The sequence below is a fragment of the Rhagoletis zephyria genome, unplaced genomic scaffold (genome assembly GCF_001687245.7).
Source record: "Rhagoletis zephyria isolate East Lansing unplaced genomic scaffold, Rhagoletis_zephyria_1.1 Rzeph_scaffold_00630, whole genome shotgun sequence".
NCBI classification, from domain to species: domain Eukaryota; kingdom Metazoa; phylum Arthropoda; class Insecta; order Diptera; family Tephritidae; genus Rhagoletis; species Rhagoletis zephyria.
Window position 1 is genome coordinate 12,459 of NW_016157714.1, and position 11,579 is coordinate 24,037.

General features: G+C 43.6%; 1 long non-coding RNA gene across 2 annotated transcripts in view; it reads right to left on the reverse strand.

The window, feature by feature from the left end:
• LOC108360795 (uncharacterized) overlaps nt 1-1,357 on the reverse strand; it is a 3,029-nt gene extending 1,672 nt beyond the window's left edge. Inside the window, exon 1 of one of the 2 annotated variants that reach the window (XR_001847186.1) lies at nt 1,347-1,357. This is a non-coding gene — a long non-coding RNA (uncharacterized LOC108360795). Of the gene's footprint in view, nt 1-974; nt 1,288-1,346 lie in introns of those variants that run through there. The other variant, XR_001847185.1, reaches the window with a different exon arrangement.
• Between the last annotated feature and the right edge of the window lie 10,222 nt (nt 1,358-11,579).

Sequence of the window (11,579 nt, forward strand, 5' to 3'; positions counted from 1 at the left end):
GGAGGTGGTAATAGTTGATTACCATTGGCCACAGTGCCTACCCACTACTTTTTGGTCCAATAAATATTTTTTTATATACATACATGCAAACATACTGGTCTCCCCTCTCACTGAGTTAATCAGTTACCATTTGAACAACAAATACTACCAAGTTTTAAGAGACTATTTAGTGCAACTCAGGTCAAAAAAGCGCACTTTAGACCAAAATAAGCAACTCTAAAAAACAGATCTATTGCTAAGATATCTCACTTGTATTTGTACACAATGATTTTTTCTCTGGATTCCGTCAGAAATAATTATGTGAATAATGCTCCTATTCGCAGAGCTCTAAACGAGTTTAATTCGCTCTTAAACTCTTCTGCTATCGATTTCTCTTCTTCCAAATCTAATTTCAAACTACTTTTAAATAGTACGCTAAAATAGTTATCAATTTATACTTTGTTTTATCGGATAGTCTATACGAAATGTTTATTTTCTAGATTAAATAAATAAATAAATAAAATGTACAAGTATATAGAACTTCTCCAGTATGAGTTGTCATATGTTCCTAAAAAATTAAAATACCCAACAAATATAAATGGTTTCAAAACCAGAATCTTTTCACGACTGCGTCTCGGGCACACCACACAAACCCACGAATACATCTTAAAAAAGGAAAATCAATCAATTTGCACCACCTGTAACACAAACCAAACATTAGACCACATCCTCAACAATTGCCAAAAACACTACAACACCAAAAAATCAATATTTAACACAGATAATATAAACGACGTCCTAGCTACCCCTAGCTTTGCTAATATTGAAAATATCTCCAAATTTATCAAAGATATAGAAATGACAATCTAACAAACACACCCTTAAACACCAGTCAACTAAGAGCTGATGGTCTCGGCAGCCAATGCTCAAAAAGATTATTTAGTGTTGACATTCATACCAGCATCTAAATAATAATAGTAATAATATATACTAACCTTGCTACTTTCACGGAGGATTGTGTTGCTGCGTTGCAGACGTGTCTCTAAGTTGACGCAGTATACACAGACTTTTCAAAGGCGTTTGATAGAGTTTCACACAAGGTTTTGATCAATAAGTTATCGCGTTTCGGTTTCCGTTCAACTTTCCTTGAATGGATTCGTTCCTACCTTCCCAACAGGTGTTGTACAGTTGCCATCGATAATATACTTTCCAATCATTTTGTTGCCACTTCAGGTGTCCTTCAAGGTAGTATCTTGTGTCCTCTCTTATTTATCCTATTCATAAACGATGTTGGGTCATGCTTTCCGTCGTCTAACAGGTTTATTCTGCACGTTACCGAAGATTTTGTAACCGGAAAATTGTATTACCAAAAAATGTTACCAGTTCTTGTCACCGCGATTCTAGGTACGTTGGTAATGCAGTTAAAATATTCAGCAATTCAGCTATGAAGAATTGTGCAAATCCTGTCATTGCATATTTCATGGGGTAATAATTTGTTACAAGCTTATGAGATGGTAACAAAATTTACCGGTTACAAGAGTATACAGAATGCGAAAAGGGTTTAAAAACTGATAGGAACTTTATTTACCGGTTACAAACTTTGTATTACCAGCGCAGATTAGACCTGTAAGTATTTGTTATATGCTGATGACCTCAAGGTTTACTCAGTGATAAAAAACTCACAAGACGCCATATTGTTGCAATCGGAGCTCGATAGCCTACACTCATGGTGCTCTCTTAATTGTTTATCTCTGAACGCTAATTCTGAAAGATATTTAAGGGCCGGTTGTTCAATGTCTGGTTATCACTACTTGCCGGTTAAACATCATTATCGACGTTTTCGACATCACGCATATAACATGTGATCGATAAAGCACTCGTTGTATTTAACCGGAGCTTCTACCTCCGATTTGTGCTAATCAGACATTGAACAACCGGCCCTAATTCTCTATCTTTTCATGTCTCAACTATAGCAAAAAGTTGAGTAATAACGAAGATGTTGATCAAAAAAAAAAAAAGCTCACGCTCACGCTCGCATTTAACTGTATATCAGCCTTTACAGGCGAATGCTTTGCGTACGAAAACAGTTGAGTGTGAGCTTGAAAAAAAAACTTATGCATTTTAAATTAGTTTTTTTTATAATTCTGAAAGATATTTTAGTTCTCTATTGGTCAAAATAAAAAGCTCACGCCCACGCTCGCAATGAACTGTATAGCAGGCCTAAGCTTGATATACAGTTCAATGCGAGCGTGAGCGTGAACGTTCGTAAAGGCAAAGAATTCCATTTGTATTCTTATGGACGCTCACACATCTGTCGTTCACATGCGATTGCTTTGCGTACGCATTGAACTTATATCAGGCTTAAGGATTTGTATTCCATTTGATTGATTAATAAATAAATAATGAAATGAATGGCAACACTACACATTACTGTGCCCTGGCTTGTATGAATACGCCTTTGGCTGCCCCTACCACCTTATATTATTGGTTAGGGTTGCTGGTCGGGTAGTAGCAGATAATGATGTACACATTTTGGTTGAATATCGATACATTGTTTGGCTCGTTTTCTCTACACTGTCGGGCAAGTTGTTTTTAAGCCTAATTAGTTTGGTTTTAACATCGTGGTGAAGGAGTGATACTGGAGTGGATTCATTGTACTTTATATATCGAATACCCGCTATTTGTAAAACTGTATAAAGTTAAGAAAATTGTATGTTTGAATTGAAAACAAATAGTAAGTGAAATGTATATGTACTTCAGAAAGTTTGCGCTTACCTGCACATAACAAACGTATATGTATACTAGAATGTATGTATATATAAATATGCCGGCAAAAATTTAATAGAAAGTATCGGTTTCTATTTTGTTTCATAAAAATAGTTGCCTTCGCATATTTAAAAAAATTAACATTGATGTTTACATTTTTAATAATATACATAATACATGGACGCGTATTTAGATATGTATGTCTAGTTTTCATCTGTTCAGAAGGCAGTAAATGGCAACTTCGAAATTTTGTAGGAGGTGCAAAAACCTTTAAAACAAATAAAAAGGGTAATAATCCCATACTTCCTAAGATATTTCTTTCACTTTGTAGTGTATTTGTTTTAAAATCTCGAAATTGTAAAAATAAAGTTTTCGCGAAAGTTAGGCGCAGCCTTAGACATAATTTCCAATGGAATATCTGCAACTGGTTATACATGTATAAATGGAATTATATTTTTTAAAAAGTAATTAAGTTGGCCGGCTTACTTAAAAAACGAATATAGGAATGTATAGGGGTATTCTCTGAGACTTGCAAAGCCCTTGCACGGTGCACGGATTGCACGGTTTGCAAAGCTGTCCCATACGAAAACCGGTTTTAACCGTGCAAATCGTGCAATCTGTGCACCATGCAAGGGCTTTGCAAGACTCGGAGAATACCTCCTGTATTTTGTTTAAGCATTTATATAAGTTTTGTGCATTTTTTTTTACTGAATTATGCCACGGCATTGAAATTATGGTAGTGCAACTCACTTGGACGCGTAAATGTCTAGTTGTTGTTTTTGTTGTTGTTGTTGTTGTAGCGGCACTACTAAGCCCCGCCTGTTTCGGGTCAACTTTTAATCATTATCGTCAAGCTCAACTAACGGTAGGCCCAGGAAACGAGCTGTTTCGATGGGGTCGGACCAAAGGGAGAGGGGTGTTAGTTGAGTCGGATTGAGCTGGTATGTGAAGAGGTGGTTGGTGTCGTGGGGGGAGTCTCCACATGCCGGGCACTCATTTGGTATGTTTGGGTCGAGTCTGGACAGGTAGCTGTTTAGGCGGCTACAATATCCAGACCGTAACTGAGCCAGAGTAACGCGGGTCTCTCTAGGTAATTGAAGCTCCGTCTCTTCCACAGGTGGTAATTGGGCTCCGATAACGACATTCCTAGGCCTGGAGTCGAGGTAGGTGGAGACTGACTCCCTATGAATGTCGTTAATCGCTTGTCTGTACGTCATTGGGTCCAGTGGTTGGTCTGTGTGGGTCTGGACTGCGTCCTTGTACACGAATAGGTGCCCCCTGACGTGCCTGGGCGGAGGCTCCTCCTCCAGCAGTGGTCTGTTGAGTGTTCGCTTCTGTGACACCCCACCAGAAACTGCTTACAGAGCATTTTGTTATGTTCCCGTACGGGGAGCACTTGGGCTTCGCTGTGTAGGTGGTGCTCAGGCGTCATCAGAAGGCACCCAGTCGCTGTCCGGAGTGCGGCGTTCTGACAAGTCTGTAGCTTCGTCCACTGCGTCCAACTAGTCCCCGGTGACCAAACAGGCACTGCATAATTTAGAACCGGCCGGCCAATTGCCTTGTATGTTGCCAGCAACGTTTCTTTGTCTTTGCCCCAAGTGCTGCCGGCGAGCGACTTGAGGACCTTGTTGCGGCTCTGTACTTTGTTGACAACTGCGGTTGTGTGCGCGGAGAAGGAGAGCAGGCTATCAAAGGTAACCCCTAAAATTTTTGGGTTGTTCACCGTCGGTATAGGTGTGCTGTCGACGTGAATGCCAAATTATAGCCTGACCTCCTTCGTCCAGGTTGTGAAGAGGGTCGCCGTTGATTTCGTTGGGGAGAGGCTTAGGCTCCTTGTAGTGAAGAAGCGAGAAAGGCTGGAGAGACAGCCGTTTACTTTTGAGCAGAGGTCATCAATTCCATTCCCAGACGCCAAAATCGAACAATCATCAGCGTACGATATCAGGGAAACTCCTTCAGGAGGCTGGGGGAGTTTCGAGATGTAGAAGTTAAAAAGTAAGGGGGAGAGAACACCACCTTGTGGAACCCCTTGTTTTATTCTTCTTGGTTTCGAGGTTTGATCTCTGAAGATTACTGATGATTGTCGACCACTCATATAATTCGCCGACCATCGCTTCAGTCCCTGTGGGAGAGAGGAGGCCTCAATGTCTTCTAGCAGCGTGGAATGGCAGACGGTGTCAAACGCCTTTGACAAGTCCAACGCTACTAGGACAGTTCTCTCACAGGGGCGGTTACGATTTAGGCCACGAGTTATCTGGGTGTTTATGGCGTTATGGCGTCGGGTCCAATGGCTTTGGAGGCTTTCGCCTTCCCGATGGCCCCCTTCACTTCATTGCTGGTGAAAACAAGTGGTGCACTGTTTTTGGGCAGTTTGTGCAGCCTCCTGGTCACTCGACGTTTGGCCTTGTCTACCGAAGGATGCAGTGTGAATTGCCGACTAAAATAGTTCGCGCATTTCTTCGGGTCCGATGAAGCGTGACCCTCGAATGAGATTTCCACTCTGTCATCACGCTTCGTCGGGTTGGACAAGGACCTCACGTTTGACCAGAGCTTACTCACACCAGAGGTGAAGTTACAAGGCTTCAAGTGCTCTTCCCACTTTTTCCGCTTATGTTGATTTACCAGTTGCCGAATCTCCAAATTAAGGTCCCTCAAGCGAGGGTCCCCGGGGTCGACCTGCGTAGGTGGTCACGCTCATTTGCTAGTACAGCTGCTTCAGCCGGGAAATTTGGGCGGACTTCCGCGATACGTCCGGACGGTATGAAGCGAGCTGCTGCGGCAGTGACTACCCTGCGGAACTGGCAGTTTGTGGTCCACTCCCGGTGAGACCTAAGGCCAGAGCAGGTTCTTAGGTGACTCCATCCGTTGCAGGAGTTGCACCTAACCGAAGTGGAGTTCGGGTGGAGTCGATTTTGGCAAACACAGCAGAAGTAAATTTCAGGTCCTGGGTTGGGCTCTACGCCCGCCCGGAGAAGAAGGATGCGGAGCAATCCGGCTGCAAGGTATTGCTCCATGGACGAATAATGATTGGTGGGCATCGCCGATCTAAACGGGGTTAGATCGCCGAAACAACAGCCCTTGGTCGGGTAAAACCCGAGTCATTCCGGTACGTAGAACCGGCTGTCGTGGGAATTTAGTACACATCGTAAACTTACTCAATTTTGTATTGAAAATCGGTTTATTTCATTAGGATGTTTACACCCTTACGCTGCATTTACGATTTCGGATGGATAGCCATATTGTGTTAGGGTCAAAACATTGGGGCGGCGAGCAAAGCGAAGAGCTAGCATCGAGCAAAGCTTCAATTACAAACGTGTATGTACGCTTTGCTCTTCACTATGCGTTTTCACATTGAAACATATGTGTTTGAAATCGACGCTTTGCTCGATGCTCTTTGCTCGCCACTCCACTATGTTCTTACCCTTAGGCGAATGAATTTGGTGCAGCACACGGTTCGGCGAAGCGAATTTGTTTATTCGTCTTATGCTTCATATTCATTACCACGATAGCCGCTTCTACGTATCGGAATGACTCGGGCTTTACCCAACCAAGGGCTGTTGTTTCGGCGATCTAACCCCGTTTAGGTCGGTGAAGTATCTCAGAAGTTGTTCGTCCATAGGGCTACATTTGCTACGTATTCTTCTGCTCAGGGCTGGCATCGAGTCAAACCCAGGACCAGAAACCTACACATGCTGTGTATGCCAGAGACGACTACACCACAACTCCACCTGAGTCAAGTGCAATGCTTGCGACGGGTGGAGTCACTCCGGAATCTGCGCAGGACTACGGATCCATCGGCAGTGGACCACATCATTTATGGCGCCTGGTGCTCAAACAGAGCAGCCCTCACGGCTAACCCCAGTCCACCTGAGTAGCTCAACACAAAACACAACAACACAATAGACCACACCACAACCGCCACAGACCACAACAGACAACTGCACAACCACCCAACCGCCGCCGCCAACAACTCCTGCTTCCTGCTACAATCTGCACGGAATGCAAGACCAGGATATTCCGTAACGTGAGATCAGTCAAGTGCAACACCTGCCTTCGCTGGTGCCACTTTAGGGCATGTTCAGGTCTACGCTCACGCGAGCGTGGACGAGGAACTTCGAGGGCCCGTGTTGCGCCGCTCGGTCGCAAAGCCCAATTGCGACGCCTCCCACGTCCACCACAGGTCGGCAACCTCCACAGCAACGCTCATACACAATGGCGGCAAGGCCACACATCCCTCACACCCCGCATAATTACACGTCTCCCGAACCACATAAAGCTCCTCCAATTTAATTATAATATACTTAGCAAGATCGAGGAGATAACCGTCTCCATGCGAAGCCATGGTGTATTGATAGCTGCGGTTCAAGAGACGAAGTTGCTCCGCAATTCAGCATTGTTGAATTGTGCCGGATACAACGTGCACCGTCGAGATGGCTAGCGAGATAGTGGTGGTGGCTTAGCATTCATCACGCACCGCACCGTGCAGTGTCGTCTTAGTGAAGCAGACATCGACCGCAGGGATACCACCCTAGAATGTCAGGGCATTGCTATGTGATCAGGCGATGTCGAGCTCGAAATGTTTAACGTTTACATACCCCCTGTCACTTGCTGCCCGGCAGGATATCACACTGATATAGGTGCGCTCAGAGGTGAAAACCGTATGGTAGTAGGTGACTTTAATGCGCATCACGATCTTTGGCATTCAAGCTTGTCAAACGATCGTAGGGGACCTGACTTGGCTGAGCAGATAGACGATTCGGCATTCTGCACAATGAACGACGACGCACCCACCGGGATTATGGGCAGCTGATGCAGCTCACCAGACAACAATAGTCAGCGTCAAACTGCCTCAAAACATCTCTTCGTATGCCCGCAAAACCCGACATCCCTAACGCCTTACCGACAATATTGAGGCTGACGGCATCGTGCAGTATCGTCTTAGTGAAGCAGACATCGACCGCACCTAGGGATACCACCCTAGAATGTCAGGGCATTGCTATGTGGTCAGGCGATGTCGAGCTCGAAATATTTAACGTTTACATACCCTCTGTCACTTGCTGCCCGGCAGGATATCACACTGATATAGGTGCGCTCAGAGGTGAAAACCGTATGGTAGTAGGTGACTTTAATGCGCACCACGATCTTTGGCATTCAAGCTTGTCAAACGATCGTAGGGGACCTGTAGCCCGTTTCTGTAACTTTTCTCTACCGATTATTTCTCTAATGGTAGAGAAAATACGTCACTCTCACCTACTAATTAGCAGTAGAGAACAGGGCGGCGAATTCATTTCTCAATTCGCCTTGGTAGAGAATTGTTACAGAAACGAGCTACTGACTTGGCTGAGCAGATAGACGATTCGACATTCTGCACAATGAACGACGACGCACCCAACGGGATTATGGGCAGCTGCTGCAGCTCGCCAGACAACAATAGTCAGCGCCAAACAGCGCCTCAAAACATCTCTTCGTATGCCGTTCCCACGACAGTCGGGTCTACGTAACCGGAAAGACCCAGATAGATATATATCTGGCCAAGGACTGCCACCACTCCAGCAACACTCCCCAACATCTCTTTGGGGAATTTGTATGCTGTTACAACAACAACAACATCTCTTCGTATGCCCGCAAAACCCGACATCCTTACGCCTTTGTCCCTGTGGACCGACCCTATTGAGGCTGACCGCTTCTTAGGTCTTCCGTTAGTGGATTTGACGATAACGAGAGAAGACATTAAGAGCTTTCGCGATGTGTTTGTTAAACCATCCGCAACGCCAAATTTACTCGCTTCGCAAGTGATAATTCCACCCTTAAGCGATAATTTTAGTAGTAGGTATAAGTGCAAAATGCGTACAGTTCTCTGATTAAAAAAATTTAAATTAGAATCGATAAGGACCTTAGTCCTGATCATAACCTTATAATCTAGTTGGAAATGTTGTTGTAGAGGCTACAACAACCCCGAACAGGTGAGGATGGCACTAAACATGTTGAGGACCTTGGTTAAATAATCTAATCCTGCAGGACGGCAAATTTTTAGGCTTTCGCCTCACTTCGCCGCTGGTGAAAACAAGAGGCGCACTGGGTGCATCGTACAGTTCCATAAAGAGCCTGTCAGACGTGGCAATATTTCCGTCTTTCCCACGCAATTCGCTGTCAAATTGAGAAAGAGAAATTTTATTTCGATGTGTGAACAGCCAGAAAGATCTTTCTGTCATTTCGGAAATCAGTTTCACAAATAAAAGTAGCAAGGTGTGACTGCAACTGCAAGAGCAAAAATTTGTGTAAAATGATAAAAAATATTGTTGAATTATATATCAAAAATGCTTGCAATATATTATTTTGCTTAATACACTTAGGGCCGGTTACTCAATGTCTGGGTAACACTAATCTCCGGTAAAACATCGTTATCGACGTTACCGACTCCATGTTATATGCATGGAGCCGAACACGTCGATAATGATGTTTAAACGGAGATTAGTGTTAACCAGACATTGAGTAACCGGCCCTTAATCGTTAAATTATTTTTCACACGGCAAATATGTTAATTATAACCTATATTTTGTGGTTTTTCGCGTTTTCGTTCTCGCTTTTACAAGAGAAATAGCAAACAAACGACAACCCCACCGCCCATGGTTGCATTTTAGTATCGAGAAAGATTGCCAGAAACTCATTCGCTGTGTGAACAGCCAAAAAGCGATTTCAGAAATTTTTCCTGCAATTTGCCTTTCGGAAATAAAAACCTCTTTCGAAAGACAGTTTCCATACAAGGTGTGACTGCTCATGCAACTGATTTCTCAATTTGACAGCCTTTCCGAAATTTATTGCATCGAAATATATTGCCACGTCTGACACGCTCTTACGTAAAGTAACTCTTCTTACCGTTTTTCTTGGCAGGATGTACATAGGTGTGTGCTTGGCAGGCTGTATGTGTGTTTTTGGTTAGTGTATTGGTGTTTGGGTTCAGTGTGTTAGTGTATTTTAAATAAATTCCCTGCAGGGAAACCGCGGACTAGTGAATAAAATTTATAGTTCCTTACTAGGTCTTTATCGCCAAAAAGGAACTAGTCCGATAGGATCTAGATCCCCACCAGTCCAAAATCGGCGAAAAGTGGTACTTTTAAAAAACTAATTTTTTCAGTTTTTTTTTCACAAGAAATCTATATCTAAAGTGACGAATTTAGAAATGGTTCGGAACTATAGAATAAGGGATGCAGCGTGGGGCTTGTTTACTTTACATAGATATGTGTTCGGCGGCTTTTTCGTTCAAATACGCTTCTATTCTGCGCTTCGCAGATGCTTTTTCATAGCCTGGTAATACAAAACTAAAATTTATGTTAACATTTCAACATCTTGGGACTGTCTGGATTCTAAGAAATAACAGCGAGCACCTATACAAACTCAGCTACAGCTAGAGGTATGTAAACGTACATTTCTTACAATCACTGAAACAAATTTAATTTCAAATTGAAAACACATTTCTTCCAAAATAACTTAAAATCGCACAGAGAACCAAAAGATTGAAAATCATGATACTTTTTTCTTTAGTCTGTCGATTTTAGAACTGGTTCGGAACTAAAGAATTTAGGACTAGTTTGGAACTATCGAAAAAGGGATGCAGCGGGGGGCAATTGACACTTCCTAGGACATCGCCATGTTAAATTCGCCAGTTGCTTGTATGCAAAAGAGATTTAACGCGAACCAGTACTGGGTTAAATGTACTAGAAGCGCACCAGTGCAGAACTAGAGATTTTCCCTACAGGGTTGTAATAGAAATGTAAGAAATTGTAAATGAAATGAAAGAAATTGTAAAAGCAAAATGCCAAAACACAGGTGATATCAGCTGTAGGCATTTTTTGGCCATCAACTGATAGTGTTTTTACTTAGGAAACTGTACGGTGACTGAGAGTTTGTAGTTAGTGCAGCCTTCTGTTCACTGGACGCTTGGCTTTGTCTGCCGCAGGATGCTGTGTAAACTGTTGGCTTTAATAGCCCGCGCATCGCTCCGGCTCCGACGAGGCGTGGTCGGATTGGATAGATTGTTAGAGGTTGTGCACTGCGACCTTAGGTCTATTGTCTCGGAGCTGATCATAACACATCGACCAGTCCCAATGCTCTGATGCATCCGAGCAGTTTCGAGGGAGGTAGAGAGTGTGTATGCGTAACCTCTGGCCACATCCTTCCCAGGTGTGTTAGCCTTTTCGCAACCGCATCGCATTCAAATAGGAGATGCCGCGGGGTTTCTGGTGACATGCCGCAGTACCGACACAAATCGTTTGCATTGATCCCCAGGTTATGCATATGGGCCCGCAGTCAGAAGTGCCCCGTTAGCATTCCTGTTAAGAATCTCAGGTAAGTATTTTTAAGGGTTATTAGTTGCCTAGATCTTTTGGGATTATATCCTCCAAGAAGTTCTTTCGCCTGCCTTAGCCCAGGCGTGTTCTCACAATGTGCTCGTCTTAGCCTTCGCTCTTCAGCTCTTAACTCCTCCTTGATTTTATAAAGCTCCAATGCAAGGAAGGGTTCAGGGAATATAGGTCGAGTGGCTCCGGCCTCTCTTGCTAGTCTGTCAGCTGCTCGTTTCCCTGTATCCCTTTGTGGCCCGGGACCTACACCATTTGTAGTGTGTTGTTTTCCACCAGGGTGTTTAATCTCGCTACACATTCCCAAACCACTCGTGATTTAATCTCACACGAGGATATGGCTTTTAATGCAGCCTGACTATCGCTGCAGATAACTATATGCTGCACTCTTGCTTGTCTCTGCATAATTATTTCCGCATAAACACTTATGGCGTAAACCTCCGTTTGAAATATACTGGGACAGTTTCCCAGGGGGAT